Here is an 8,241-nt window from a genome sequence, read left to right on the forward strand (position 1 = left end):
ACTAATTAGGCTTCCTTCCAGAAATCCCCACCTATAAGCTCTTGTTTTTGTGCTTCCTTCTACCAACTGTCAATATTACGTTTTCATTATTATAAAACACCCATGTACCAGGTGACGTCGAAGTTGATAAGATAAGTACGGTTTTGCACAGTATGTTTTAAAAAAAAGTGTTCATATTATGTTCTTCTTGAAACACCCTGTTTACAATTTTCTTATGTCAAATAATCCGCAACTAAAAATACTAATCGACGTGTTCCAGCGTTTTTTCCACAAAATAATTACCTGAATTTTAAAAGAATGTTTTCCTTTCATCATGAACGCACAGTAGTAAGTTGTACATCTTTCATTTAAACATGTAGACTAAAGGGCATGTTTTATTCGCAAAACATTTTAGTAAATTCAACATACATGCTATCAGATTCAGATACGGAGCCTTCATAAATGTTTACAAGCCACGTGACGGCCGAGCTTACTTAGGCAACCCAACATTGCATGACTGGTACTGGTAACCAAAATTCGCGGCGTCACCAATATGAACAATTCGTTTACAATGAACAGTGTCAAACCGTTACCCCTACGCTCGAGATAATGCGACCGCTGATTGGTTAAATAGAATCTCGTGGAAAATTACACCAATCACAACCGATGAAGCAGAATATTGATCTTATTGTTTTAAATTTACCTATTGAACAACTACATCAGATGGATAAAAATTCGGTATTTCTGCTATTGCTTTCTATGTGGGTACTAAATTTTAATCTATAACGATTTTCTGTTAGATATAATACCATAAGTTTCCAGTAAATCATTATTTTCATGACCCGTTTACATCGGATAATCATCCCACATGCAAGTTACCTGCAGATATTGAAATAAAAATAATTTCTGACTAATCGATTGTGCAGGAATACGTAATATAAATGAGTTCCAAACAGAGCAGAGCGTTGACTAAACTCAGCTACAAAACGACTTTCAATTAGTATTGGAACCGGTCTGAATATCAATGAATCTTTTCTTGGATTAGTAAAACTTCCATAGGATTTTGCCGTTGTTTTCTATCAATTAATGTAACAGTTTCTTAATACTATGGTTTTGGTATACATTTGCAAGAGTATAGATATTATTATTTTAATATATTCATGAAGGAACAATTATTATATTAAACTAAATACATATTCCTTACACTTAGCCCAGTAAACACACATCGTTTTTAAACGTATTTTCAACATGTCATTAGTTCTTTTATGGTTGGAAAAATTGCGATCTACAGTAACGTAAAAAATACATTATTTCTGACGAAGGCAAAGTTAGATCAACGATATTAAAGGTAGTTAAATTAAACTGTTTTAAACGTCTATATCAACTGAATAATCTATTGACGCTAAACAAAAACATTTTTGTAATGTTTTATGATTACCAACATTTGTAAAACACGTAAAACGTATAAACCTTTTACATTTTATAAACATAATTGTAACGAATATTAAATTAATAAAGAGACATTGAATTACAAATCATAAATAAGTATAAGTAATAGTAACTGAGTGAAATAATAGCATTTTTTTATAAAGCGGTTTTGCTTATATTGTTTAAAAATGGTACCTTTTGTACGTACAGTATACGTTGTATAATCAAAAAAAGAACTAATTGTTGTTTTTTGCACGTATCATTATTGTTGATTGCAATTCAATTTATTTTATTTCATAAAATCATTTTTTATCAGTTCATTGTTTTAGTTTGGGACAAGATCAGTTGGTACAAATTCTCAAAATATTGTTCTTCGGCAAAGATATAGCTATAAATCTTTATATAAGATTGTGAGATATATCCCTGCAGAAAGATCCATTTGGAGTGACAAACGACGTATTAAGGTTTAAGGGTCATTTTCAATTACTTCCCTAACAGCTTCTGTGTCTTCTGCTAAAGTCCGCTACCGGTCTATCGCGTTATACATCTATATAACTCTAATGTGAGTGTTCCAAAACATAACAAGAGTATTTATAAATAACAGTAACTGATTTTACATTCTGTTATGTAATCTTCACTTCATTTTAATCATAAGTATCCTTAAATTTAGTGAAACAAAAAAAGTGTCGAGTTAAGACATGTAAATCACAGAAGATTTACCTAAAATTAAAGAGCTATATAGATTGAATATCTTTACTACTTCTCCCACATGTAGTTTTAATCACAGAACTCCAGCTCAAAGATTTCATTTTACTCAGTTCTATCATGAAATGAAGGAAGAGAGGTGCAAACATTGTAAAAATTACCACCAGATAACTTCACCCCTTGAAGTGAATCTCTTTTTAAAATTGTTTTCTTAAATTTAACTCAATTTGAGAGAATGAAATTTGTTCAACAATTTCGGCATAGGACAGACTTCTATGAAAATATTGTCGTGTACTTCCTTTCTTAAGGAGGCTATACGCACGAATTTTTTAAGCGAAGCTTTTACTTCCAATATTGTAACACATGTGTGTATGTTGTTAAATAGAGGTTAATTTAGCTTCATGCATATTAAATTTCAAGAAAAAAAATGTGTGCACATACTATAGTTTCAATTATTTATGTATATTTTTATAAGTTCAAATCTATGAAAATATTGTTCATTTTAATGCTCCTTTATTTTATAAAAATTAAATAGGTATAGAAATCTATTTACCTATAATAATAGTACTCCAGTATAAAGGAAAATTGTATGCATAAAGCATTGTAAGGATTTGATCATTTAGGTATCACCGGATTCTATTAGAACAGCGACCCACAAGGAACTAATTCGAAGGTGTGAAAAATGTTTAGAAGTTGAAGGAAGACATTTTGAACATTTATTAAAATAAATGATAAAATAAAAACCTGTGACAGTTGTCCTGTTGATTGTTACTTACCTATCACGGCCAAACTAAAATGTGCGTAACAAATGGAAAAACCATTTTAGGAAAAGAGAAGTGTTATTCGTAAATAAAATGAAAACGACTGGGTTTAGGTATAGGGAAACTTTAACAAAGTTACACTCAATTTTAGTGCAGAATGCGAATATGTTAAAAAAAATTGGAGGTTTCCATTTAAAAATTACGAGTTTTCCACATTTCCTGAATTTTGTATTCGATATTTTTTTTTTGACCGCCCTGTAAAAAAACTGGAAAATGTTCATGTCAAATCGGATAAATTAGTTCTTCCTCTACAAAATGTTCATTTCGCACAAAAAAATAAACTTGTGTTTCCGGGAAAATTAAATTTTGCTGACAATCTGCATCTGTCAATTTTTGCCTAAAAATGAAAATATCTCGGAAACGACTTAAACTTAAAAATAAATGCTTTTCAAAAATGCAATAATATACAGGGGGATTCATTTAAAATAAAAATGTTGGTATCGACTTCTGGTATAACCGGAAGTCCAATAACCTTGAAACTGTTTTAGCTTGGTAGGCCCCATAGCCCGTATCACACCTCTATAATTTCAAAAAAATTCTTTGAGCGGTTTCCCAGATCGATGGATTTCGTGGTGGCACACCCTGTATAAATCATATGCTTCCTGAAAACCATTAAATTACGCAGTTGGCATAATACCATTTTTCCTTATCTTCTTCTTTTTTCGTCCCTTCTCACACTTTTCGAAGCTTCGAGGAATTGTCAAACTTGCAGTGCATCTTATCGCTAAATCTTAAACTATTTTTTTGTATAACATGAACTAACACTTTACAATGTGTTATAGTAGTGGATGCCTTGAGCCAAAATTACTCATTTACATTGCAATATTTGAAACTTTCTTAATTACGAATTATCTTTAGACGTGCTCTAGAAGAATGAGGGCCTTTCACTTTAGGATAATAAAATGTTTCTTATCTAGTATTTATACTCCAAGAGATAGCCGTATTTATGGCCGGGAGGAGTAATTGCTTGCATAACACTTTAAAAGTAAGTGTAAATTTATGTTCAGAAAGATTGAGATTTTTACTATTCGCTTAAAGTTAAAGGGTATTATTACTCAATTTACCCTAACGCATTTACTACTTAATATATTCTTTCTCTGAATTCTTAGGAATGTTATTAGGTAGGAAACCGGCAATTAAAATTAGTAAATTGAATTATAAAATAAGAAACCGAAAACGAGATTCAAAAAATAGTTTCAAAACTTTCATTCAGTACAGTTATAGAGAAGTGTTTTTGACCAAAAGTTAAAGTAGGTAACCAAAAAAAAGTCACAATATATTTTAATAATACACGATGGTCCTAAATTGTTTTATGGTTATTTTCAGGACATGCGCAGGGTGATTCATTAAGCATGGGCAATCTCTAAACTGGAGATACTACACACCAAAATATGTCTATTGAGCTTAACATACCTTATACAAGTATTGCAGTTTTAGGAAATACAGGATGTTCAATAATTTTGAAATTTTTAGCAGAATCAAATAAAAAATTGGTAGTTTTTTGCGTAATTAGCTATGGCTAAAGTGAGTTAAAATCTAAAAGACAGTTCAATTTCATACAGAAAAGGGACACTTGTTTAATTCATCTAAATCTATTGATTTCTGAATTATTTTCATATTAAACTTTCAATGTATTTCGCTTTTATAAAATTTTTATTCTTTTAAATTATAAGTGTGCGAGGTAACAACAACAAAGGCAACAAATAACAAGTAACAGTAATACACGAAAACTTCAGACTAAATGCTCAAAATGTTCGCCCTCCACCTCAGTACTTTGCAATGCGCTTTCTTAAAGATCTTTGGATATTAAATAATTCAGAAGTCCAGATGGTTTAAATCTGTACTTGTCAGTGGCCATACAAATTCACCAATAAATTTTGGACAGGAGTATAATGATATGGACGGAGATTATCTTTATTTAAAATTCTCCAGATAGACGATTGGCTTATCCTTGTTGATACTAAGACTTAACCCAGTATTACTCATATCTAGGTTCACCAAAATACGAATTAAAACCTCTTCGTAGATTTTGACTTACTTTAGCCATAGTTCATTAGAGAAAATAATACGTTTTGTGATTTACTGAAGCAACAGGGTGTAACTAACTCCCTGTACAGATAGTGCCAAATTCGTAGTTCTTATATCAAAAAACATTAAGCTACTAATTTTTCAGTTGATACTGCTAAAAATTCCAAAATTATTGAGATATTTCAATTTGAAATTCCAATTATTAACACCCTATATCTCGTAAACATTTATAAATTAGACATGTTAAACTAAATCATCATATTTTGGTGTGTATACTCCAGTTTAAAGATCGCCTATTCTTAATTAATCACCCTTTATAATATAAAAACTAAGCATATCTTTTATGTTTTGGAAAAGACTATCATATCCTTTGCGATTTCTTGAGATATCCTATTCATATTTTATACTTAGACTTAGGTTACCTGGGCACTAATTTACACAATATTGTTCAAATCACATATTGCGATAGGATATGGTTTTTGAAGGTAACTGTCTAATTTCAACTGTTATTTTTAACCCATTTTCAAAACATTTGGAAAATAGGTATTAATATGTCGATAAATCTAACCATTTTTGTATAGAAATGATGATGCAGTTGTATTGTAATAATAAATTTGATATTAGTCGCATATGTTTCCAAATGTTATCCCGGCTTCAGATGATGCGGTCTCTTGTCAGACATCTTTCTAACGTAAACGTGTCAAATATTTGCATATTATTTAAATGGAAACCGTTGTGGCCTTTGGCGAATATTTGGCAAGGGTAGATGTGATTGATGTATTGTAATGTATTGATATGCACTTGAGGAGATGTGTTATTAAATACATATATCAAAATTTGTAAACTCTCCTCATATTTTTACTACTAGTTGTATGTATTTTAAATTCTAGATTCATAAAAACAATTTACTTCTTCTTTTAATAAATACCAGAAAAGAAGGCTTTTGTCGGCAATAGAGGCACCTGTGGGTAAATATTAAATTGTTTGAAATACCATATAACGAGCGTTCAAATAAAAACGTGGTCAAGTTGGTTCTGAAAATTTGGACGCAGGGCGTAGCGTATAGCAAATGAACTTAAACGTCATCTGTCAAAGCGCTATATCGCCGCTATCAATTTGAATATTTTCGTTTTAAAAAGCGTTTAAAATGGTGTTTTCTCAAGAACAAAAAGTGTTTATCATAGAGTCCTACTTTAGAAATGGACGCAAGATTGATGGAATATGGAAGTATTCTATTGAGGAATGTTTCATAGAATTTCAAAATCAATTTCCTGACGTTGTTGAGTACAACATTTTTCAAAGTGCAGTTCAACGTTGTGTTACTTAATGTTTTTCGTGAAACGGGCAGTGTAACAAGAAAAGAAGGAAGCGGCCGACCTAAAAAGCGGACTGAAGAATTAAAAGAAAATGTCCAACAAATAATGGAAAATGCGCCAAGAACTTCTGTACGTGTTTTATCACAAATGGTGGGAGTATCAGTCGGTACCTGCCACACAGTGTTAAAAAAAGATTTGCGTTTGTTCTCCTATCGTTTAACTTGTCAGCAAGAACTTCATGAAGTTGATTTTCAGCGACGGGCTGTATTTTGGGAATGGTTTTTAAACAACTACGGTGAACTTCATAATATTACCTTTTTTTCTGATGAAGCCTGGTTTCATTTAAGTGGTTACGTAAACTCACAGAATATGAGAATGTGGTCTTCTGAAAAACCAGATAACTTTTTTGTCGAGGGCCCTCTACACGCTCAAAAAATTGGAGTTTGGTGTGCTCTCAATCGAAGGAGGATTTATGGACCTATTTTTTTTAATGGCACTCTTACTGCGCAAAGGTATAGAGAAGAAATTATCGCTCTTTTTGTTAACCAGTTGGAAGAAAACGAAATTACAAACTTTTACTTTCAACAAGATGACGCAAGGGCACATACGGCAGGCGAGACGATGAATATGTTGAGGGAAGTTTTCCAAAATCGACAAATAAGTCTCAATGCTGAACATGAATTTCTACCGAGGTTATGTGATATTACGCCGTGTGATTTCTTTTTGTGACCTTACCTTAAAAACACTATTTTTGAACTGTCTATTCCTGATTTAAACCATCTGCAGGCTCGACTTATAGACAAGATTCGTGAAATTAACAATACCCCGAGCATCTTAGAAAATGTCTTTAATTTTTTGAGGAACAGGTGTGGAAAGTGCTTGGAACAAGGAGGGGGACACTTTCAGCAGCTGCTTTAATTTATTGTTATAACAAGGAGGGGGACACTTTCCGCAGCTCCTTTAATTGTTTGTTATTGTTATCACGATTATTGTTTAAAATAAAGTTATATAGTCATTAACGTTATTGAAACTGACAGCTGCTATACAGCTCGTTGAGAAATGAGGTTAAGTTGGTCGCTATAAGCTACTCCCTACGTCCAATGTGTCAGAGCCAACTTCGACCACTTTTTATTTGAACGCTCGTTACATTATACAATTTTTATAACTACCCTGTATATAAAGGCGAACTAGGACTTTATAGATTGAACAGTTAAATTATGCTATTCCAGCGGAAAGTTTCGTTACATTTACATTTAGCAAATAAGTGTAAATAATATATAAAAAATAATTATTTCCTTTTAGCAAAATAAAGTTTTTATGAACTTTTTTCAAAAAAATAGCCCGACCCTTCTGCGATTCAAACCACTGACCTTCGGAAATAAATATCTATTATTTTCTCTCACAATCAGATCATCTAGTTAAATATCAGATAACTACAAAAATGTCGGTAACGTCATGTTTTTAGTATTTCCTGATACATCAAGCGTCTATTGTAGAGAACGAACATTGTATTTTCATATTGGAATGTCGACTGTAAAGGTTTTATGCTACTTGGTTAAATGTGCAATATGCGTTGTAGTTTAAATTTTGAAGAATCAAATATGCCTTGAGAATGAAGACTACTTCACCTTTAGCACCAGTACAATAGCAGCAGGTGCTCTTTCTGAGGGGATCGGTACCTCAAAACGTAGTTTATAGCTACACTTTTTGATAAAGTAGATGATATGCATTTTGCTCATCAAATGACTGAATATCATTACTTTGGAATACATCTCTTGCTACTTCCTGAGCCTAATTACATATAGTACAGGTGCATACCTCTGTTCCCGTTTTGTATTAATAATTCATATCTCCATTATTCAACAACATCAATTCTTTAAAACGTTGCGAGCACTTGTCTTTGAATTTACCGTATTTGTACGAAAAATATTCTCGATACCAATCTACCAAGCTCCTTAAATTCT

This window comes from Anoplophora glabripennis, unplaced genomic scaffold (genome assembly GCF_000390285.2).
Source record: "Anoplophora glabripennis isolate ALB-LARVAE unplaced genomic scaffold, Agla_2.0 scaffold487, whole genome shotgun sequence".
NCBI lineage: Eukaryota > Metazoa > Arthropoda > Insecta > Coleoptera > Cerambycidae > Anoplophora > Anoplophora glabripennis.